The sequence below is a fragment of the Ranitomeya imitator genome, chromosome 2, assembly GCF_032444005.1.
Source record: "Ranitomeya imitator isolate aRanImi1 chromosome 2, aRanImi1.pri, whole genome shotgun sequence".
NCBI classification, from domain to species: Eukaryota; Metazoa; Chordata; class Amphibia; order Anura; family Dendrobatidae; genus Ranitomeya; species Ranitomeya imitator.
In genome coordinates, this window is record NC_091283.1 from 124756991 (window position 1) to 124782934 (window position 25944).

Here is a 25944-nt window from a genome sequence, read left to right on the forward strand (position 1 = left end):
CGCACTCCCTTAACGCTGCTATTGTGACCAACTTTTTACTATTGATGCTGCCTATGCAGCATCAATAGTAAAGAGATCTAATGTAAAAAATAATAAAAAACCTGCTATTCTCACCTTCTGTCGTCCGCCGATGCGCACGCGGCTGCCGCCAGCTTCCGTTCCCAGAGATGCATTGTGAAATTACCCAGAAGACTTAGCTGTCTTGCGAGACCGCTAAGTCATCTGGGTAATTTTGCAATGCATCTCTGGGAACGGAAGCTGGCGGCAGCAGCGCTTGCATCGTGACAGCTTCACTGGACACCGGCAGGTGAGTATATAACTATTTTTTATTTTAATTTATTTTTTTAACAGGGATATGGTGCCCACACTGCTATGTACTACGTGGGCTGTGTTATATACTGCATGGCTGCTATATGCTACGTGGCAAGTGTTATTTACTACGTGGGCTATGTTATATACTATGTGGCCTGTGTGATATACTGCGTGGGCTGTGCTATATATTACGTGGGCAGTGTTATATACTGCGTGGCTGCTATATACTACGTGGGCAGTGTTATATACTGCATGGGCTGTGCTATATATTACGTGGGCAGTGTTATATACTGCGTGGCTGCTATATACTACGTGGGCTGTGTTATATACTACGTGGGCAGTGTTATATACTGCGTGGCTGTGTCATAGACTGTGTGGGCTGTGTTATATATTATGTGGCTGCTATATACTACGTGGCCTGTGCTATATACTATGTGGCTGCTCTATACATACATGCATATGCTAGAATACCCGATGCGTTAGAATCGGGCCACCATCTAGTTTTATTATAACACTCTGGAACGTCTAAAATACTGAAGTTGTTTGCAATTGTTGATTTCTTTTCTAGCAAAAAAAAATGATATATACTTTATTGTTTAAAATTTAAAATGTTTTTAAATTTTTGTGTCATATTTCTAGCAGTTTTCCAGATATTTAATAAATGTAACACAAATTTGAGTGAGAATGATGATCAAACTTGTATCCAGTGTTACGGTTCCACTCCTCAGTGTGACTGGGATGCAGTTACTGACAGCTTGGCCATCCAATCTGGTACAGGGGTGTGCTGAACTTATCAGTACTTTGATTGACAGCTCGGTCATCCAATCTGGTACAGGGGTGTGCTGAACTTGTCAGAATTTGATTGACAGCTTGGCCATCCAATCTGGTACAGCGGAATGCTGATGTTGTCAGTGCTTTGATTGACAGCTCGGCTATCCAGTCTGGTGCAGGGGCGTGCTGAGCTGATGGTGTCAGTGTATTGAATGACCGCTCGGCTGTCCAATCTGAGACTGGGAGACACTGGCTGCCTCCAGTTGTTGATTATCCCACGTGATTGCCAGGTTACATAACTGGGCTGTTTCTCCCAGATCTCTGCCAGAAGTACATTCAGCTACTGTGTGGTTTGTCTCTCTGTGCCTCTCTGTTTGTAAATTTTTCATTGCCTGACCTTGTTTTCACCATCCGATCCATCTAATTAACCCCTTCTGCTCTGATCCATTATCCTACTGATATTCTGACCTTGGAACGATACCTGACTATACCTCTGTCACTTCCTTGTATTTATGACGTACCTTCCTGTATTTTGACCTCGGGTGTTTGGGGTCGAGTTCCTGCCTCTGCACAGGGGGAATCTCTAACCATCTCCGCTGCGGTCTCCCATTCTTCTCCTGTTGCAGTGGAGCCTGCTCAGCGGAGACATCGGTCCCAGCATCTGACTCAACCTGACTCAACGGTGCGGATGATTACTGCTGTCTTTCCAGGCTCAGCCATTGTAGCCAGTACTGGTCAGCGGCGAGCAGACGTCTCTGGGACTATGTCCAGCTTTTCCCCTTCTGAGCATGCCCAGGGTAAGACCTCTCATTGGAGGTCGAGGGTCACATGCTCCGGTACTGCAGCAGCTCCCTTTGGTCCTCTAGGAAGATCCTGAAGTTGATCAGGTACTGTAGCAGCTCCCATTGGTCCTCTAGGAAGGTCCTGAAGTTGCTGCAGCTATAAAAGGTTCGCATGACCATGCGCTAGTATTAACCTAACTTATGAGCTCAGCGCCAGTGTGGTCTTATGCATGTGGTCAGGGTTTGGCTGAAATAAGCCCCTAGAATACCGGCACCTCTGGTGTGGAGCTTTAAGTGTGATATGCTGACTGCATGACCACTGTCGGCTCTATTATGTAGCTGTTGCCCTGTGAGGTTAACAGGGCACAGCATTCTCTTTCTCAAGCGAATCTGTGAAGTAACAGAGTTCACTTATACCACCATATAGTACTGTCTTTTACTAGCAGCAGGTTCTCTCCTGCACGGTGGACCCCGGGTTGCGAACGCACCTACTACTCAATATATATATATATACTCGGTGCGTTCCGCCAACCCTAACATCAGGCTCCTGACCATCCTAAAGCGCCCCCAAACGCAGGGCCGCGGGGTACTCGGTCCGGGGTTGTCACGGTGGCTAGACCCGGTCCGTGACCCTGCTAAGGGCCGTCCAATGAAAGGTGATGGTGCATGGTACAAGGTGCGAGGAATAACGAGGACGCAGGGTTGCAGTCTCTTTACCTTTTTACTGAAGGCTTCGGGATCCGCAATCCAGAGCACTGCTATCAGGGCTGGCTGAGACCGGCCGGTCCGAAGGCACATCCAGAGTTCCCTTTGCAGGTGGGAATCAGTGTCTACCGTCTAGCGCCTGTGTGTTGTAGTCCTTCCCTGCTGAGCACCACGGGATAATCCTCACAACTGTCGTATCTGTTCTTTCTCTCTCCGTCCCCCAGATAATATGGATAGGACGCACCCGTATGACAGGTAGGTCTGGAGTTATTCTGGGACCCTAGAGATGCCCCTCTCCCACGATTGCCTCCTATGTCCATTTAGGTGATTTAAGTCAGACAGCCAACTTGGAATTAACTGTCCTGCCGCTGTTTGAAGTAATGCGTGGAGTCTGTTACTTCCTCGGTGCTCCGGCCACTGGCTACGCGCCTCAGAAGGATGTTGACACAGTTTTAGGGACACGACTCCTTCTGGTTTAATCTCCTTCGTACTATGATCCCGCTTCTCATTTCTCCACAATATACTTCGCTTCGTGTCCTTCCTTGAGATGCCGCCACAAAGTAGTGCAGGCGCGGCTCAGTAACAATCTGTCCTTTCTGCTAGGTACCTGCCAGGTTCCCACTTCTGACAGGTCCTCCCTGGAGCTCTCCCAGGCTGCGTTCTACCTAATTTCCTGTCCAACCCCCAGTTTTACCAGAGTGTGAGGAGTGGCCTAATACAGGGTGGAGCGCGGTAATTTGCTGATTTGGGAATGAAATAAAAAAAATTATGATCATTAGAAAAATTTATTTTATATTTTAATTATACTGAACAGTAATGGAATTTTTAAATTACATGGTTTTAAATAGTGTATCTGGCAAATGTCGACCTTCGCTATCCACACACTGCTGCATACGTTTTCTGAAGTTTTCATGAACTCTAACAAGCATGTCCACTGGTATTCTGCCAATTTCAGCTTCAATATTGTTCCTTAGGTCTTCCAAGGTGTTGGGACGGTTGATATACACCTTAGACTTCAGGTAACCCCAAAGGAAAAAATCGCATGGGGCTAAATCTGGTGAGCGTGCTGGCCAGTTCACATCTCCCCTCAAAGAGACAAGCCGTCCAGGAAACATTTGCCTCAAACAATTCATGGTAACCCTCGCTGTGTGTGCAGTGGCACCATCCTGTTGGAACCATGTATCCTCTAGTTCCATTGCCTCAAGAGCCAGCTGAAAATAATCCTGTATCATAGACAAGTACCGTTCGGAGTTCACAGTTATGGCACGACCATTATCCTGAAAAAAGTAAGGACCAATGATGCCTACTCGTGATATGGCGCACCACAGAGTGACGCGGTCCGAATGCAGAGGTCTCTCGTGAACTTCTCTGGGGTTTGTTTCACTCCAGTAATGCATATTTTGTTTGTTTACACACCCACTGAGGTGAAAATGTGCTTCATCAGAAACAAAAACACAATTGCGTCACGGGGTATCGTTGCTAACATGTCTTCACAAGAGGTCCGCCGTGTCAAATAGTCCCATGCTGACAAATGTTGGACCACGCACATTTTATACGGGTGAAAATTCAGTTCATCATGAAGAATCCGGTGGAGAGAACGTCTTGAAATGCCAAGAGCAAATGATTGCTTCCGAGCAGAGCGTTTCGGAGATTGCAGTACTGCTGCTCTAACTCTCTCGATGTTTTGTGGTGTTGTAATCCTTCTCTCAGGTCCCCTTCGTACACATGACACATTCCCTGCTGTTCTGAATGCATTCACCCAATTTACAATTGATTGCCGTCCAGGAACACGTCCGCGTGGAGGAACAGCGAATTGTAAACGAAAAGCACGCTGCACTGCAATGATCGAGTGGGCATTTGAAAAATAAGCTTCAACACAAAATGACCTCTCCTCACGTGTCCACTGCATGATGGCAACTGAAAGGCAGAGGAATACAAATCTCCCATCAGCCACTGTAAGCCACACCCACTCTCCCCTCTCTTCGACCGACAGTGCCGCCACAGCATGCAGTGCAAAAAAGCAAATTACCGCGCTCCACCAATTACTAGCCCTCCTATAGACAAATCGTGGGTACTCCATTAGTATGTTACCGATTACTTTATCCTCTTTTAGTAAATTCCAATGTTTGTTAACAATTTTTCTCAGAAAATGACTATTAGAGTTATATGTCGTGATTATTGGTATCACTTCATTTTCTATGATGTTACTTTTTTTCTTTTTTTGTTCAAGTAATTTGAGTCTAGGCTTTTTCTCTACTTGTTCCTTAACCCTTGTTAGAGTTTCTTTGTCATAACCTTTCTGGCAAAACTTGTCAATCAGAGTGTTTGTCTCCTTCCTGTAGTCTTCTGATTTGGAGCAATTTCTATGGGCTCTTATAAATTGGCTCTTGGGTACATTCAAGAGCCAACTAGGTAAATGACAACTGCTTAAGGATATATAATTATTTGAGTCGGTGGGTTTATGAAATAAAGTGGTTTGGATCCTTTTCTCCTCTATAAAAATATTCAAATCTAAAAAATTAATTTCTTTATTATTTGTAGTAGCTGTAAACTTTAAAACATAATTATTTTTATTAAGACTATCAATAAAATCAGATAATAAAACTGGACCACCTGACCATATAAAAACTATGTCATCTATAAAACGCTGCCATAGGACCAGGTTCGCCCGTGGGAGTCCATCTATGTAGATGTGTTCTTCCTCCCATTTACCAACATACAAATTAGCGTAACTAGGGGCGAACCTGGTACCCATGGCAGTACCCCACTGCTGGGTGTAGTAGTCCTTCTATAGGAGGGCTAGTAATTTGGATAATATAGTAGCTCCATCAGTGCGTAAACCTATTTTTCCCATATCATCATCTATGTCACAAACTGTGTCTGGCTTTTTCCCATGCAAAAAGTGTCTTCCGTGCAGAAAATTGAAGACGGAAAAACAACGGAGTATTATCTACAAAGACAATGAGGTAGAGATTAAGGACTTTATAACTTGTTCAACTCGAGGAGTGATCTATGGCATAAAATGCCCGTGCGGAAAATTGTATATAGGGCGTACCATCCGTCCCATGAGCATACGCATAGCGGAACATTTACGCAACATCAATAAAAAATTTGCGGGTCATCCACTATCTAAACACTTTGAAGAACACCACCAGGGCTCTATAAAAGACATGACAATTACTGGAATTAAAATTGTGAAAAAGAACTGGCGGAGAGGTAACTTCATTCACCAGATGTCACGTGAGGAAAGTAAATGGATTTTTGACTTAAATACATTAATCCCTAATGGACTCAATAGCGAGATAGAACTTTTCGCTTTTAACAATTAGCATCCAATTCCTCCACTCTTTACAGGTGTACAGCAGTTTATTAACTCTTTCCTTTTAACCAATCAAATCCAGCGCTTCCACTCGCTATAAACTATAAATAGCTCCATTGACAGGCACTGACCCATCCCTGAGGAAGGAGTCCGTAGACTCCGAAACGCGTTGGATAGGACAAGAATCTTTTTGGGAAAGTGCGTATTCCGTAGCCGCTCACGTGAAGCATCACGTGCGAGTGACGTCACGCGAGGTCCTGCAAACTTCCTGCACCTCGCCGGCAATCAGCGCGTGGAAGCGCTGCTCAGCGCTGAAGATTAGGTAACTACGTTCGTGAGGCAGAGGGTGTCTGTCACCGGCCGGGACAGGCTTTTTTACACCCTCCCCTCACATACTTACCTTTAAAATTGCACAAGATTCCTTCATTATCGGGCACACATTCGAGAACCCGGACCAGGAGGAAATTGCTTGCCATCATCCGGTAACCATTTTTATCTTATTTTTAATGTTACATCAGTGCCTAATTAAGTCATCGCTTATCTTAGTCAGGATAATATTTCATTTTGAAAGAAATATATATATTTTTCTGTGGCATTTCCAGCGCGGATATAGAAATACATATATGACATTTGGTGTTTTTTGCACTTTACATTGGACAATTCAGGTAGTTGTGTCCATATATTCGCAGCAGGAATACCACTATTATTAAGATACCACCACTATTATTAATACACATTATATGCAGCGCCCCTAGCCGCTTTTATATTCAATACTGGAACATTGACAGGTGGCATGGAGCAAAGATCTAAGTGGAGTTAAATAGAGCAGCAGCTAACGAATTAACCTCGTCACCTGTGAAACTCAGAAACACCCACCAGAGGAAGTCCATGGACAGAACCAGCCGAAGTACCATTCATGACCACAGGAGGGAGCCCGACAACAGAATTCACAACAGGTGGCGTCACGAACATTCCTTATTCCAAATAATCCCTTTAAAGTTCTTCCCTTTTACTTGGATGCCCAGGGCCACGGACTTGGTTGCTGCCACCGTGACCACCCCTTTAACGACCACCGGACCTGGCCCAAGTACCCCAGGGTCAAAGTGGGGCTCATTCATTTGTGAGGAAGCTCAGCACGCGCGTCGGGGCTCTTTTGATTGACACCTCCAGCTGAGAAACCGCACATGGGTAAACTGAACCCGCAAGCACTTGTCTGTAATTGTTGTTTATAGTTGATGGGCTTTGTGCACTAGGGGTAGGATTGCGGCTTTGACATGGCATTTCTGCCGTTATTATTTCTTTGGTCACTTGACTTTAATTAGCTTTATTTAAGTCCAACTTTCCTCCCTGTTCTAAATTTAGTACGAGCACATTTGTTTGCCCTTTATTTGAATATATTACTAGTGCTTGGCTTGGGAGGCACCTTTACATATATCATATCATATTTTATACGGATGTTTTTGTACTTTTTCTACTACATTAATAAAGTCTTTGACACTTTATATGATATGTATGATGTTTTTTATGGGGCATCATGCTCTTGATAGATTTATAGGATTATATCAGTGTGGGAGTTTGCCCCTCCCCTCTTCCCCGTTGAAGTGCTATGGGCACTTTCTGTAGAAGGGTTTGTTGCAATTATGGATGTATCCGCCAGATCGGTTTTTGTTATAAATCCCTGTGTCCTCCAATCCTACCTGCACCCCAACTTCCACAACCCCTCATAGACTGTTCTGGTACCCCTGGGGCTCCGCTCCACCTGTGGGGAGCAGGACCATCCTAGCTGCATCACCATCGGCAACAGCAGTCCCTTTAAGCAGCGTTGGCTATCTATAGCCGAATACCACAGGTGGCGTCACGAACAATCCCCTACAAACATTCCCACATCCCTTTTAATTGCACACCCAGGGCCAAGGACCGGGTCATTGCTGCCATGACCACCTCTTTAAGAACCTTCTGACTCGGTTCCGAGTACACCACGGCCCTAGTGGATGTTGCATTTCTGGCGTCACAAACAGGATGAACCGACCCAGCAAACTGGTCTTGTGCGCCATAGACTTTATTAAACTGTTTGATCGCCGCTATTGTCGCGCCATGAGGTGTGAGAGAAGCAGCGGAGGTGTGTCTTTGTAGGTGGAGCCAGAGAGAGTGTGAAGGAAGCTGCGCTTCGTGCTTTGCTGTCAGCAGCGAAAATGCAGGAGGCCCCGACTGGAAACTGAGGGGAGTGCAATTCATCCTGCCGGAGGAGCAGCCGCTGAATATGGTAACAATACCCAGAGCCTGGCTGAGGTTCACTAGGGGGGGAGGACATGCCCAACTCAGGTGGAGATCTAACGATGGACGAGCCGCAGCCCCCATAATGCTGCAAGATTCAGTGGCAGATGCAGACGTAGCCCCCATAGTACAGCAGAATCTGGCAGCAGCCGCAGCCTCCAGAGTGCAGCAAGATCTGGCAACCGCCACAGCAGTCCTGATAATGCCGTTATCAATGCCGTACATACCGGGAGCGGCCTGGTTACCGCAGTACTCAGGGGAGTCACACACCCTGAGCGATTTTAAGGAGAGACTCTGCAGTTTGTTTAAAGTGTACCCCCTATCTGAGGATCAAAAAATCAACATCCTCATTGGTCAGTTAACTGGTGCGGCCCAGAGGGAAGTAAAGTCATGGCTGGACACTGATAAAGGGACTGTCAAACAAATCTTGGCCAGGCTGAAGGACACCTTTGACACCCGCACTGCAGCAGAAATAAAAATTGGATTCTTTGGATGCAAGCAAAGGATACAGGGCACTATACGGTACTATGCCCTTAACCTCCAAGAGGTGCTGCCGGCCATTAAGCAGGTTGATCATGACAGTGTGGAAGATGGGGACAGATTATTAAAGGAGCAATTTATTGAGGGACTCCTGTCCAGCACCCATAGGACACAGCTGCGCATCCTGGCCCTGCAAAACCCTGACCTGGACTTTGCACACTTTAAAGATATGATCATCCGGGTGCTGCATGAACCAAATTCCAGCCTCATAGCACCCCCTAGGCACCCAGCAATTACATACCATCAGGAAGGGGCATCCTTTCCACAGACGCTCATGGAAGCTGCCGCGCTTACCCTAGATAATGACCCCTCTGCAGAACCACATCTCCAGGTCCAGGAGCTGACCAAAAATGTAGCTGCACTAGCCAAAACAGTGCAGTCCATGCTAATGTCCCCAAAGGAGAAGATCCAACTGACTTCCAGTCCAGATGACGTCCCATGGCGATGGCAGAAGAGGATCCCACCGACCAGAGGGAGAGACAATGACCGCTACGACCAGAACGGATGACCCATTTGTCACAGCTGCAGCAAGGCGGGACACATCGCAAGATTCTGCAATTCAAACGGGCAACCCCTGAAGCAGAGGGCCAACCCCCAGGAGTAGGATGACCAGGCCCACAAAGCTGGTGAGCCAAGTACGTCGGAGGATGACCGTTCCTCCCAGTTGTGATTGACGGCATCCCGATGAATGCTTTACTGGACACCCGCTCTCAGGTGACGACTATGCCATATATTCTTTACAAACGGTACTGGGCTGACTCTGATATTGCCCGCGGCCCAGATAATGATCTGACAGTAGTCGCCAGCAATGGTCAGCCTTTGCCACAAGTGGGGTATAAGGAGTGACCATTAAGGGGGGGCGAGTAGAATTGAAAGCTCAAGGTCGGATAATTGTAGACATTGATCGTCGAAAAGGTAACCCAATGATGACCTTAGGTACTCATGTGATAGAAAACTGTCTCGACGAGGTTATTGTTTTGATGCAACAGGTAGCTGAACCTGCTGGTTCCAGTGAGCAGCATGTCCTGCAAAAAGAGATCAAAGCCCTGATGCAGGGACAACAGATAGAGCATGGGCACTGACTACACCATCACACCAAAAACAAGGAGCTTACAGGGTGGTCCATGAGTATGAACGAGTATTCAGCAAACACCCACTAGACTTTGAGAAGGTAAAAGGGGTTCAATATCATATCCTCACTGGAGATCATCTGCCCATTAAAGAAAGGTACCAGCCCGTACCCCCAGCTCACTATTAATGTGCCAAAGATATGTTACAGGAGATGATAGAGGTTGGGGTGATCAGAGACAGTTGTAGCCCCTGGGCAGCTCCGTTAGTCCTCATTAGAAAGAAAAATCGTGCGATGTGTGTTGACTACAGGTGAATTAACAGCATTACACACAAGGACACCTACTCATTACCTAGAATTGAGGAGTCACTAGCTGTACTGAGATCTGTTAGCTATTTCTCCACCTTAGATCTCACCAGTGAGTATTGGCAGGTTCCCATGGGAGAGGCGGATAAAGAGAAGACCACCTTCACGACACCAATGGGCCTCTCTGAGTTCAACTCCATACTATTCGGGCTTTGCAATGCACCAGGGACGTTCCAGAGGATGAAGGAGTGTTGCCTCGGGCACAAGAACTTTGAAACCGTTCTGTTGTACCTGGATGATGTCATCGTCTTCTCCAAAACCTATGAAGACCACTTGAAGCACGGGGCTGACATGTTCAAAGCCCTGTCCAACTTTTCCCTGAAAGTGAAGCCGTCCAAATGCCACCTGCTGAAGCCCAAGGTGCAGTATCTAGGTAACGTGATAAGCGCTGAAGGTGTGGCACCAGACCCTGACAAAGTCACCATTATCAGGGACTGGCCAAAACCCAACAACATTCATGAAGTACAGCAGTTCCTCGGGTTGGTAGGCTACTACCGAAGATTCATCATGGGCTTTACTAGGATAGCCACACCCCTGCAAGACTTCCTAGTGGGACAATCCAAGAAGGCTAAGAACAAGAGTCCTCCGTTTAAGTGGAGCGACAGCCTTGAAGAATCCTTCACTTAGATGAAGCTGGCTCTCACAGGAGATGAAGTCCTAGCCTATCCTGACTATGACCAACCATTTGTACTTTATACATACACCAGCAACGTGGGATTAGGAGCGGTGCTGTCACAAGTGCAGAAAGGCAGAGAGAGAGTGATTGCTTACACCAGCAGGAAGCTTCGTCCCATCCTTATGTTTGTCTGTCTGCAATAACACTGAAACAAAATTTCCAAATATGACTTCCCTAGCTGTGACATCTGCTGTGGGCCCAGGGGCATTACTCCCGTATACCCAAGCTGAAATTGGCAGGCTGCTATTATACCAGTCATAATGTGCCAATAACTCCCTTACTCATGTTAGCAAATTCCGCAAAAGGCCCCCTTTCTGACTCCATTAAAACTCAAGCTGCCTCCCTGCATTGACAAACTGAGGAACCTCTGGATGCTGGGCGATGAAGACTAGTCTTCTGTGAGCCAACCAATACACCAATGCTCCTGCAGATTCTTGCTGGATGCATTGGCAGGCCAAATAATTGGCTTGATGGGTCTTTCCCATGTTGAGATGCCATCAGCAGCCCTCAGCTGCTCTAGAACAACTTCAAAGGCTGCCATCTGTTAAGTTCAAAGGGAGGAGGTTATGATATGAATCGCCGAGGAACCTATAACCCTATGACACACAACCCCAACTTCTTAAACCCTATAGCAACCCCACAAATGGAGTCATGGGTTCCTTTACTCAGAACTCTGTTCGTACTTTAAATGGTCTTATCACTATTTTTGAGTGTAATGATTATTCTCAACATTTGTTGTAGGACTAGTGTAATTTTACAGCAATTATATGTTTGAAAACAAGCATGACTCATGGTAAAAGGTAGGTGAAGAGATGAGAAGTTCATTAGGACATTTTTCCCTTAGCTGTAGGATGACTTTCAGATAAGTAAATATATGTCAAGATCAGGGAAGGTAGAAGTCGTATACAAACAGGGAGCTCTTCTGTTCATAATGTATGACCTAAAGTATAGACTGTACTAAGAAAAAGAAACACAATGAACATGTTCTATTAAAAACACAGCTACATGAGGCTCATTGTTATAACCTGGTGGTCAGGACAATAATGGACCTGGTGGTTAAGAGCACACGGAATGACCTGATAGTTACTGATAATAAGGACGAGCTCTGGGACGTGGGAACTCTGCTGACCGCAATCCCTAAACCTATCAAATACACTAGAAATAGCCGTGGATTGCGCCTAACGCTCCCTATGCAACTCGGCACAGCCTAAGAAACTAGCTAGCCCTGAAGATAGAAAAACAAAGCGTACCTTGCCTCAGAGAAATTCCCCAAAGGAAAAGGCAGCCCCCCACATATAATGACTGTGAGTAAAGATGAAAATACAAACACAGAGATTAAATAGATTTAGCAAAGTGAGGCCCGACTTACTGAACAGACCGAGGATAGGAAAGGTTACTTTGCGGTCAGCACAAAAACCTACAAAAAGACCACGCAGAGGGCGCAAAAAGACCCTCCGCACCGACTCACAGTGCGGAGGCGCTCCCTCTGCGTCCCAGAGCTTCCAGCAAGCAAGACAACAAATTAAATAGCAAGCTGGACAGAAAAAATAGCAAACCAAAGAAATACAAGCTGGAACTTAGCTTCTGATGGGAAGACAGGTCACAAGAACGATCCAGGAGAGAACAGACCAATACTGGAACATTGACAGGTGGCATGGAGCAAAGATCTAAGTGGAGTTAAATAGAGCAGCAGCTAACGAATTAACCTCGTCACCTGTGAAACTCAGAAACACCCACCAGAGGAAGTCCATGGACAGAACCAGCCGAAGTACTATTCATGACCACAGGAGGGAGCCCGTCAACAGAATTCACAACAGTACCCCCCCCCTTGAGGAGGGGTCACCGAACCCTCACCAGAGCCCCCAGGCCGACCAGGATGAGCCAAATGAAAGGCACGAACCAGATCGGCAGCATGAACATCAGAGGCAAAAACCCAGGAATTATCTTCCTGACCATAACCCTTCCACTTGACCAGGTACTGGAGTTTCCGTCTCGAAACACGAGAATCCAAAATCTTCTCCACCACATACTCCAACTCCCCCTCAACTAACACCGGGGCAGGAGGATCAACGGATGGAACCACAGGCACCACGTAGCTCCGCAATAACGACCTATGGAACACATTATGGATGGCAAAAGAAGCAGGAAGGGCCAAAAGAAATGACACAGAATTGATAACCTCAGAAATCTTATACGGACCAATGAAACGAGGCTTAAACTTAGGAGAGGAAACCTTCATAGGAACATAACGAGACGACAACCAAACCAAATCCCCAACACGAAGGCGGGGACCAACACAGCGCCGGCGGTTAGCGAAACGTTGAGCCTTCTCCTGGGACAATGTCAAATTGTCCACCACATGAGTCCAAATCTGCTGCAACCTATCCACCACAGTATCTACACCAGGACAGTCTGAAGACTCAACCTTCCCTGAAGAGAAATGAGGATGGAAACCAGAATTGCAGAAAAACGGCGAAACCAAAGTAGCCGAGCTGGCCCGATTATTAAGGGCGAACTCAGCCAACGGCAAAAAGGACACCCAATCATCCTGATCAGCAGAAACAAAGCATCTCAGATATGTTTCCAAAGTTTGATTAGTTCGTTCGGTTTGGCCATTTGTCTGAGGATGGAAAGCCAAGGAAAAAGACAAATCAATGCCCATCCTAGCACAAAAGGATCGCCAAAACCTTGAAACAAACTGGGAACCTCTGTCAGAAACGATGTTCTCCGGGATACCATGTAAACGAACCACATGCTGGAAAAATAATGGCACCAAATCAGAGGAGGAAGACAATTTAGACAAAGGTACCAAATGGACCATCTTAGAAAAGCGATCACAAACCACCCAAATGACTGACATCTTTTGAGAGACGGGGAGATCCGAAATAAAATCCATAGAAATATGCGTCCAGGGCCTCTTCGGGATCGGCAAGGGCAAAAGCAATCCACTGGCACGAGAACAGCAGGGCTTAGCCCGAGCACAAGTCCCACAGGACTGCACAAAAGAACGCACATCCCACGACAAAGACGGCCACCAGAAGGATCTAGCCACCAAATCTCTGGTACCAAAGATTCCAGGATGCCCAGCCAACACTGAACAATGAATCTCAGAGATAACTCTACTAGTCCATCTATCAGGGACAAACAGTTTCTCCGCTGGGCAACGGTCAGGTCTATCAGCCTGAAATTTTTGCAGCACCCGCCGCAAATCAGGGGAGATGGCAGACAAAATTACCCCCTCTTTGAGAATACCCGCCGGCTCAGGAACACCCGGAGAGTCAGGCACAAAACTCCTTGACAGGGCATCAGCCTTCACATTCTTAGAGCCCGGAAGGTACGAAACCACAAAAGCAAAACGGGAGAAAAATAATGACCATCGAGCCTGTCTCGGATTCAACCGTTTGGCAGATTCAAGATAAGTCAAATTCTTGTGATCTGTCAAGACCACCACGCGATGCTTGGCTCCATCCAGCCAATGACGCCACTCCTCGAATGCCCACTTCATGGCCAACAATTCACGATTACCAACATCATAGTTACACTCAGCAGGCGAAAACTTTCTAGAAAAGAAAGCACATGGCTTCATCACCGAGCCCTCAGAACTTCTTTGCGACAAAACAGCCCCTGCTCCAATCTCAGAAGCATCAACCTCAACCTGAAACGGAAGCGAAACATCTGGCTGGCACAGCACAGGGGCAGAAGAAAAACGACGCTTCAACTCCTGAAAAGCCTCTACAGCCGCAGAAGACCAATTGACCACATCAGCACCCTTCTTGGTCAAATCAGTCAACGGTTTAGCAACAGTAGAAAAATTAGCGATGAAGCGCTGATAAAAATTAGCAAAGCCCAGGAACTTTTGCAGGCTCTTCACAGATCTTGGCTGAGTCCAATCGTAAATGGCCTGGACTTTAACAGGGTCCATCTCGATAGTAGAAGGGGAAAAAATGAACCCCAAAAATGAAACCTTCTGAACTCCAAAGAGACACTTTGACCCCTTCACAAACAAGGAATTCGCACGAAGGACCTGGAACACCATTCTGACCTGCTTCACATGAGACTCCCAATCATCCGAAAAGACCAAAATATCATCCAAATACACAATCAGGAATTTATCCAGGTACTCTCGGAAGATGTCATGCATAAAGGACTGAAATACTGATGGAGCATTGGAAAGCCCAAATGGCATAACCAGGTACTCAAAATGGCCCTCGGGCGTATTAAATGCTGTTTTCCATTCATCGCCTTGTTTAATACGCACAAGATTATACGCCCCTCGAAGATCTATCTTGGTGAACCAACTAGCCCCTTTAATACGAGCAAACAAATCAGACAGCAATGGCAAAGGATACTGAAATTTGACTGTAATTTTATTAAGAAGGCGGTAATCAATACAAGGTCTCAAAGAACCATCCTTCTTGGCCACAAAAAAGAACCCTGCTCCTAACGGTGATGACGACGGGCGAATATGGCCTTTCTCCAAGGATTCCTTTATATAACTCCGCATAGCGGCGTGTTCTGGCACAGATAAATTGAACAATCGGCCCTTAGGAAACTTACTACCAGGAATCAAATTAATTGCACAATCGCAATCCCTATGAGGAGGTAGGGCACTGGCTTTGGGCTCATCAAATACATCCCGATAATCCGACAAAAACTCTGGAACTTCAGAAGGAGTGGAAGACGAAATAGACAAAAATGGAACATCACCATGTACCCCCTGGCAACCCCAGCTGGACACAGACATAGATTTCCAGTCCAATACTGGATTATGAACCTGTAGCCATGGCAACCCCAAAACGACCACATCATGCAGATTATGCAACACCAGAAAGCGGATATCCTCCTGATGTGCAGGAGCCATGCACATGGTCAATTGGGTCCAATACTGAGGCTTATTCTTGGCCAAAGGCGTAGCATCAATTCCTCTCAATGGAATAGGATACTGCAAGGGCTCCAAGAAAAAACCACAGCACCTAGCATACTCCAAGTCCATCAAATTCAGGGCAGCGCCTGGATCCACAAATGCCATAACAGAATAGGATGACAAAGAGCAAATCAGAGTAACAGACAATAGAAATTTAGACTGTACCGTACAAATGGTGGCAGACCTAGCGAACCGCTTAGTGCGCTTAGGACAATCGGAGATAGCATGAGTGGAATCACCACAGTAAAAACATAGCCCATTCCGACGTCTGTGTTCTTGCCGTTCAGCTATGGTCAAAGTCCTATCACATTGCATAGGCTCAGGCCCATGCTCAGATAGTACCGCCAAATGGTGCACAGCTTTACGCTCACGCAAGCGTCGATCGATCTGAATGGCCAAGGACATAGACTCATTCAGACCAGCAGGCATGGGAAACCCCACCATGACATCCTTAAGGGCTTCAGAGAGACCCTTTCTGAAGATTGCTGCCAGGGCACATTCATTCCACTGAGTGAGCACAGACCACTTTCTAAACTTCTGACAATATATCTCCGCTTCATCCTGACCCTGACACAGAGCCAGCAAGATTTTCTCTGCCTGATCCACTGAATTAGGTTCGTCATAAAGCAATCCAAGCGCCAGGAAAAACGCATCAATATCACGCAATGCCGGATCTCCTGGCGCAAGGGAAAATGCCCAGTCTTGAGGGTCACCACGTAACAAAGAAATAAGGATCTTTACTTGTTGAACAGGGTCACCTGAGGAGCGAGGTTTCAAGGCAAGAAACAATTTACAATTATTTTTGAAATTCAAGAACTTAGATCTATCACCAAAAAACAAATCAGGAATTGGAATCCTAGGCTCTGACATCGGATTCTGAACCACAAAATCTTGAATGTTTTGTATCCTTGTAGTGAGATTATCCATCCAAGAGGACAGACCTTGAATGTCCATGTTTACACCAGTGTCCTGAACCACCCAGAGGTAAAGGGGAAAATAGAGACAAAACACACTGCAAAGAAAAAAAAATGGTCTCAGAACTTCTCTTATCCCTCTATTGAGATGCATTAGTACTTTGGGCCACCTGTACTGTTATGACCTGGTGGTCAGGACAATAATGGACCTGGTGGTTAAGAGCACACGGAATGACCTGATAGTTACTGATAATAAGGACGAGCTCTGGGACGTAGGAACTCTGCTGACCGCAATCCCTAAACCTATCAAACACACTAGAAATAGCCGTGGATTGCGCCTAACACTCCCTATGCAACTCGGCACAGCCTAAGAAACTAGCTAGCCCTGAAGATAGAAAAACAAAGCGTACCTTGCCTCAGAGAAATTCCCCAAAGGAAAAGGCAGCCCCCCACATATAATGACTGTGAGTAAAGATGAAAATACAAACACAGACATGAAATAGATTTAGCAAAGTGAGGCCCGACTTACTGAACAGACCGAGGATAGGAAAGGTTACTTTGTGGTCAGCACAAAAACCTACAAAAAGACCACGCAGAGGGCGCAAAAAGACCCTCCGCACCGACTCACGGTGCGGAGGCGCTCCCTCTGCGTCCCAGAGCTTCCAGCAAGCAAGACAACAAATTAAATAGCAAGCTGGACAGAAAAAATAGCAAACCAAAGAAATACAAGCTGGAACTTAGCTTCTGATGGGAAGACAGGTCACAAGAACGATCCAGGAGAGAACAGACCAATACTGGAACATTGACAGGTGGCATGGAGCAAAGATCTAAGTGGAGTTAAATAGAGCAGCAGCTAACGAATTAACCTCGTCACCTGTGAAACTCAGAAACACCCACCAGAGGAAGTCCATGGACAGAACCAGCCGAAGTACCATTCATGACCACAGGAGGGAGCCCGACAACAGAATTCACAACAGCTCATATTCTCTGACAGTAATAATGCACCACGATAACCCTACATGATCTAAAAAATCCCCAAACCATAACGAAAACTTACATATATATATATATATATATATATATATACAGTGGGGCAAAAAAGTATTTAGTCAGGCAGCAATAGTGCAAGTTCCACCACTTAAAAAGATGAGAGGCGTCTGTAATTTACATCATAGGTAGACCTCAACTATGGGAGATAAACTGAGAAAAAAAAATCCAGAAAATCACATTGTCTGTTTTTTTATCACTTTATTTGCATATTATGGTGGAAAATAAGTATTTGGTCAGAAACAAACAATCAAGATTTCTGGCTCTCACAGACCTGTAACTTCTTCTTTAAGAGTCTCCTCTTTCCTCCACTCTTTACCTGTAGTAATGGCACCTGTTTAAACTTGTTATCAGTATAAAAAGACACCTGTGCACACCCTCAAACAGTCTGACTCCAAACTCCACTATGGTGAAGACCAAAGAGCTGTCAAAGGACACCAGAAACAAAATTGTAGCCCTGCACCAGGCTGGGAAGACTGAATCTGCAATAGCCAACCAGCTTTGAGTGAAGAAATCAACAGTGGGAACAATAATTAGAAAATGGAAGACATACAAGACCACTGATAATCTCCCTCGATCTGGGGCTCCACGCAAAATCCCACCCCGTGGGGTCAGAATGATCACAAGAACGGTGAGCAAAAATCCCAGAACCACGCGGGGGGACCTAGTGAATGAACTGCAGAGAGCTGGGACCAATGTAACAAGGCCTACCATAAGTAACACACTACGTCACCATGGACTCAGATCCTGCAGTGCCAGACGTGTCCCACTGCTTAAGCCAGTACATGTCCGGGCCCGTCTGAAGTTTGCTAGAGAGCATTTGGATGATCCAGAGGAGTTTTGGGAGAATGTCCTATGGTCTGATGAAACCAAACTGGAACTGTTTGGTAGAAACACAACTTGTCGTGTTTGGAGGAAAAAGAATACTGAGTTGCATCCATCAAACACCATACCTACTGTAAAGCATGGTGGTGGAAACATCATGCTTTGGGGCTGTTTCTCTGCAAAGGGGCCAGGACGACTGATCCGGGTACATGAAAGAATGAATGGGGCCATGTATCGTGAGATTTTGAGTGCAAACCTCCTTCCATCAGCAAGGGTATTGAAGATGAAACGTGGCTGGGTCTTTCAACATGACAATGATCCAAAGCACACCGCCTGGGCAACGAAGGAGTGGCTTCGTAAGAAGCATTTCAAGGTCCTGGAGTGGCCTAGCCAGTCTCCAGATCTCAACCCTATAGAAAACCTTTGGAGGGAGTTGAAAGTCCGTGTTGCCAAGCGAAAAGCCAAAAACATCACTGCTCTAGAGGAGATCTGCATGGAGGAATTGGCCAACATACCAACAACAGTGTGTGGCAACCTTGTGAAGACTTACAGAAAACGTTTGACCTCTGTCATTGCCAACAAAGGATATATTACAAAGTATTGAGATGAAATTTTGTTTCTGACCAAATACTTATTTTCCACCATAATATGCAAATAAAATGTTAAAAAAAACAGACAATGTGATTTTCTGGATTTTTTTTTCTCAGTTTGTCTCCCATAGTTGAGGTCTACCTATGATGTAAATTACAGGCGCCTCTCATCTTTTTAAGTGGTGGAACTTGCACTATTGCTGACTGACTAAATACTTTTTTGCCCCACTGTATATATATATATTCATCATCCTGGCATAAACAATTCACATCCTGGGCCCATCCTTGTATATATGTCCCACATCCCGGTCCGATCTTGTCATTCATGTATCCAATCCTGGGCCCATCCTGGTGTATATATATGCCCCATTGTGGTATATACACTGATCCAAAAAATAAAGAGAACACTCAATAAAGGAGTGGTTCTGCAGGTGGGGACCACAGACCACAACTCAGTACCAATGCTTTCTGGCTGATGTTTTGGTCACTTTTGAATGTTGTTGTGCTTTCACACTCGTGGTAGCATGAGACAGACTCTACAACCCATGCAAGTGGCTCAGGTCGTGCAGCTCATCCAGGATGGCACAGCAATGCGAGCTGTGGCAAGAAGGTTTGCTGTGTCTGTCAGTGTAGTGTCCAGCGGCTGGAGGCGCTATCGTGAGACAGGCCAGTACACCAGGAGACGTGGAGTGGGCCATAGGAGGGCAACAACCCAGCAACAGGACCACTACCTCAGCCTTTGTGCAAGGAGAAACAGGAGGAGCACTGCCAGAGCCCTGCAATATGTCCTCTAACAGGCCACAAATGTGCATGTGTCTGCACAAACGGTTAGAAACTGACTCCATGAGGATGGTCTGAGTGCCCGATGTCCACAGATGAGGGTTGTGCTCACAGCCCAACACCGTGCAGGATGCTTGGCATTTGCCACAGAACTCCAGGATTGGCAAATTCGCCTCTGGCACCCTGTGCTCTTTACAGATGAAAGCAGGTCCACACAGAGCACATGTGACATACGTGACAGAGTCTGGAGACACCGTGGAGAGCGATCTGCATCCTGCAACATCCTTCAGCATGACCGGTTTGGCAGTGGGTCAGTAATGATGTGGAGTGGCATTTCTTTGGAGGGCCCTCCACGTGGAGAGCTCTCCATGTGCTCGCCATAGGTAGCCTGATTGCCATTAGGTACTGAGATGAGATTCTCAGACCCCTTGTGAGACCGTATGCAGGTGCAGTAGGCCATGGGTTCCTAATGATGCATGACAATGCTAGGCCTCATGTGGCTGAAGTGTGTCAGCAGTTCCTGCATGACAAAGGCATTGATGCTAAGGACTGGCTTGCCCATCCACCAGCCCTGAATCCAATCGAGCACATGTGGGACAACATGTCTCGTTCCATCCACCAACACCACGTTTTACCACAGACTGTCCAGGAGTTGACTTTCTTCCAGGTCTGAGAGGAGATCCCTCAGGACAACATCCACTGCCTCATTAGGAGCATGCCCAGGCATTGTAGGGAGATCATATAGGCACGTGGATGTCACACACACTACTGAGCATCATTTCCTTGTCTTGAGGCATTTCCACTGAAGTTGGATCAGCCTGTTACTTCATTTTCGACTTTGATTTTGAGCATCATTCTAACTCCAGACCTCCGTTGGTATATTAGCTGTGATTTACGTTGATCATTTTTAGGTTTTATTGTTCTCAATACATTCCACTATGTAATGAATAAATATTTAGAATGTAAGTCCGCAAGGACAGGGTCCTCTCCCCTCTGTACCAAACCCTCTGTGTGTTGTTCTCTACTGCACCCAGCAGGTGACTTCAGCGTGCAAGCAACAGGCAGCCACATCACTGCCATGCACCCCCAGTCACAGGCAATGGGCACACCAACGTGGCTGCTGGCATCTTATTGGCTGGCAGCTTGGATTGCGGTGCATGGATTCGTTGGGTCTCTGTGCAGCAATGCATTTCAGTTGAATATGTGTCCCTGGACACACAACCAGCTGAAATAGGCGCCAGCGGGCCCCCTATCCAGCTCAGGTCTCCTCGTAGTTGCACCATCTGTGACCGTGATTATTACGCCCTTGATCACCAAGTCACAATTGTTGTGCATTTAGCTTAGCAACATCTTCATCTTCAGTGTAATTTGTTTTTATTAAAAAAAACTGGCAGATACATTTGATAAGTGTGCCTCAATAAGAGGCACTGTTATGTGATGGGTAGTAGCCAATTTATTAAAGTAATTAGACTTATTTTAAAAATGTTCTCTGTCAGAAGTGATAAAAATGTAAGTGGAAATATGCTCAAGGAAAATATGTATATGGCATTGGCACCAATTAAATTGTTACCCTTTCCCAAAGAGAATCCTAATAGTAAAAAATGTGGATGAATTGCAGATACTCATTCACATAATGCTAGTATCATCGTTTGTATCACAATATTTTTTGCTGTCTCATTAAATTCACCTGGAGAGAGACATCGGGTAATAAAAGGTATATTTACACATGGCAGATTTGTCGCAGAAATTGCTGTATTGTCTTATTCATCTGAATTGCACTTTCAGAAATTCATATTTGTGCTGAAAATATGATCTCATTTAGATATATGGAATTTACATATAAGGCAGAAGCAAGAAACACATTGGGCCTAATTCATCATTTGTGGGGTTTTTAAGTCACGTTCCTTTTTTGCCAATTGTTTTTTAAATCAAATTCATTATAATGGCCCATGCAATTCATGACTAGGACTAGAGATGTCCAGATGGCAGTCTTTGCCACAATCCACAAACAGTTTAAGCCACAAAAGGTCATTGCTAAAGAAGCTGGCTGTTCACAGAGTGCTGTATCCAAGCATATTAATGGAAAGTTGAGTGGAAGGAAATAGTGTGGTAGAAAAAGGTGCACAAGCAACCGGGATAACAACAGCCTTGAAAGGATTGTTAAGAAAAGACCATTCAAAAATTTGGGGGAGATTCACAAAAAGTGGACTGGTGCTGGAGTCATTGCTTCAAGAGCCACCACACACAGACGTATCCAGGACATGGGCTACAAGTGTCTCATTCCTTGTGTCAAGCCACTCATGACCAATAGACAACGCCAGAAGCGTCTTACGTGGGCCAAGAAGAAAAGTAACTGGACTGTTGCTCAGTGGCACAATGTGTTGTTTTCAGATGAAAGTAAATTTTGCATTTCATTTCCAAATAAAGGTCCCAGAGTCTGGAGGAAGAGTGGAGAGGCCACAATCCAATCTGCTTGAGGTCTAGTGTGAAGTTTCCACAATCCGTGATGGTTGGGGGAGCCATGTCATCTACTGGTGTAGGTACACTGTGTTTTATCAAGACTAAAGTCAGTGCAGCCATCTACCAGGACATTTTAGAGCACTTCACGCTTCCCTCTGCTGACAAGCTTTTTGGAAATGGAATTTTCATTCTTCATCAGGACTTGGCACCTATCCACGTTGCCAAAAGTACCAATACCTGGTTTAAAAACAACAGTATCACTATGCTTGAATGGCCAGAAAACTCATCTAATCTTAATCCCATAGAGAATCTATGGGGTATTGTCAAAAGGGAGATGAGAGACACTAGACCCAACAATGCAGATGAGCTGAAGGCTGCTATCAAAGTAACATGGGCTTCCATAACACCTCAGCAGTGCCTCAGGCTGATTGCCTCCATGTCTCGCCACATTGATGCAGTAATTGATGCAAAAGGAGCCCCGACCAAGTATTGAATGCATTTATTGAACATACATTTCAGTAGGTCAACATTTCGGATTTTAAAATCATTTTTCAAGCTGGTGATATAAAGTATTCTAAGTTACTGAGATAATGACTTTTGGGTTTTCATTGGGTGTAAGCCATAATCATCAACATAAACAGAAATAAACACTTGAAATAGATTACCTGCCTGCTGAGAAGATAATCCAATTCTCCCGCATCACATCTAGCTCTGCTACATCTAGATGGCAGGCTGTATTGTTGCATGATGCGACTAAACAGCCTGTCATTCAGCAGAGACACTGAGCTGCGCATTCTTGCTCAGCTCAGTGCTTCTGTCACGGGGCTACCTGAGCCTCTTTCACACACGATGAACAGAAGCTCTTCTCCTGAGTTCTGTCCTGGCTGTCTTGTGCCAGCAGGGCAGGAGTTAGACCTTGTTTACTGTAGGTGCTGAGAGCTAGGTCTCTCAGCTGATTAGGTTTTGGTAATCACCGCTCTTATATAAACTCAGCTTTGTCTTCAACTGTTGTCATTGATCAGTTCTGCTGCCTGGCTTGGAGGTTGAAGGAGAGTGGTGTTTTGGAGCTTGGAGGTTTATTTACAGAGATTGGTTTCTGCTGTTTAGGTTGCATGTTTAACCTGTTTTCCTTCCTAGTTTTTTCCTTCTCTTCCCTTCTCTGTGTTACCTCTGTGGTTGTGTGAGCATTTGGTGAGTTTGAGTCTTTAAGTTACCTTGTCTGTATTCCCTGTTGTTGTATTTATACACTGGTGCAGTCCTCCTCCCTGGGGGGAGAGAGGGTCACTGATAGGGCCTGCACAGGAGACAGGGATATGCTGGCGGCTCAGGCCTCCTAACCATCATAGGTACCCCTGAGATAAGGGAGAGCCAGGGCCCCTTATAGTGGCAGGGACAGGTGCGGGTCCCTGTACGCCGTCCTGCCCCTTATCGCCGTTATCGGCGTGACAGCTTCACAGTGAGCTCCTTACGCGTCACTGAAGTCACGTGAGAAAGTTCTCACACTCGCGGTGCCGTCAGAAAGGTCATCGGAGTTTAAAGCCAATGAATTCAGTTCAACTCAATTACGTCAGGGCGAGCGCCAACCTCCGATGACCTTTCTGACAGCAAGGCGAGCATGAGAACTTACTTAAGGTCACAGAGACATCAGTGAGGTGAATCAAGTCCATTGGATATGAACTCTGCTCAACAGTAGCACGTCACCACGAGGCACTGAGCTGAGAAAGCACGAGCACATTTTTTTCTGACGGTCAAAAATCATCACGGTCAAATTCATCAAAGATTTCACAACAGAATTCTGACATAAAAGATTTGAAGAGTCAGAGATACACCAAATTTAGCAACTTTTGGCGTTTTCTGCCAACTTTCTCCAAAATTAGTTGGAGCTGGGGCAGTACAGGGGTGCAGTAGTGGTGGAATACCACAGCTCGTCTAATTCATGACACACTGTGGCATTTCCTATGCCAGAAATCTCACTCCAGTACCTAACTGGAGTGATAATTTCTGGTGTAAGGCACAGAGACCCACACCATTCATCAGACGCTCCAGATTCATTAAAAGGCATGCACTCTTCATGAATCAGGAGCGTCTGACTTGATGAATTGAGCCCTATGAGTTTTCTAGTTTAACCCCTTAGTGACAGAGCCACTTTGGTGCTTAAAGGGAACCTGTCACCCCCAAAATCAATGAAGTAAGCTCACGTCAACAGGGGCTTATCTACAGCATTGTGTAATGCTGTAGATAAGCCACCGATGTTACCTGAAACAGGAGAAAAAGAGGTTAGATTATACTCACACAGGGGCGGTCCTGCTCTGATGGGTGTCTCAGGTCTGGAACAGCGCCTCCTATCTTCATTCCATGACGTCCTCTTCTGGTCTTCACGCCGCGGCTCCGGCGCAGGAGTACTTTGTCTGCCCTGTTGAGGGCAGAGCAAAGTACTGCAGTACTCAACAGGGCAGACAAAGTACGCCGGAGCCGGAGCTGCGGCGTGAAGACCAGAAGAGGACGTCATGGAATGAAGATAGGAGGCACCGGAGCGGACCTGAGACACCCATTTGACCGGACCGCAGCAGGACCTCCCCTGGGTGAGTATAATCTAACCTCTTTTTCTCCTCTTTCAGGTTACATCGGGGGCTTATCTACAGCATTACAGAATGCTGTAGATAAGCCCCTGATGTCAATGAGCTTACCTCACCATCGATTTTGGGGGTGACAGGTTCCCTTTAATGACCGAGCTAATTTTTACAATTCTGACTAGTGTCCCTTTATGAAGCTATAACTCTGGAACGCTTTAACGGATCCCGCTGATTCTGAGAATGTTTTTTCGTGACATATTGTACTTCATTTGGTAACATTTCTTCGTTATTACTTGCAATTATTTATGAAAAACGGAAATATGGCGAAAATTATTAGAATTTTGCAATTTTCAAACTTTGAATTTTTATCACATCAGAGGACAGAGAATTACACGCCGTTTTTTTTTTTTTCTTTTTGCGGTCCCCGCATCATGTTCTTTGGGGTCTCAGCTACCCCCGGCAGCCAAGACCCCAAAGATCTAGCGCCAATCGGGAGCCACGAGGAGTCTCAGGGGAGACGGGTGAGTATCAGGGGGCTATCAGGGACCCCATTTCTCTGTCCTCTGATGTGCGATCACATCGGAGGACAGAGAAATTAAATCAGAAATCGTGGTTTTGTGGTTTTTTGCAGCCGCCGGTAAACGGTTAATTTAAACAGTAAAAACCGTCCTGAATCATGTTCTCTGGGGTCTCGGCTACCCCCGGCAACCGAGACCCCAGAGAAATTCCAACTCTGGGGGCACTATACACTTTTTCAACAGCGCCGTTAATGGCGCTGTGGTTTAAGTACCCTTAACCGCCGCCGTTAAAAGGCGCATCGGCGGTCGTTAACGGGTTAAACTACTACAGGAAACTCATTTTCTAGGGAGTCTTTGGAAGAGTTTTGCATTTTCTGCAGACGTTTTCAAGAGCTTTTCAAGAATTTTTGCCGAGGATTTTTTTTCAGGCATTCTTTCCTTTTTCGATCTTTTGAGTGGACAGTCCCTAGTTTGCGGTATTTTCCCAAGAACTGGCATT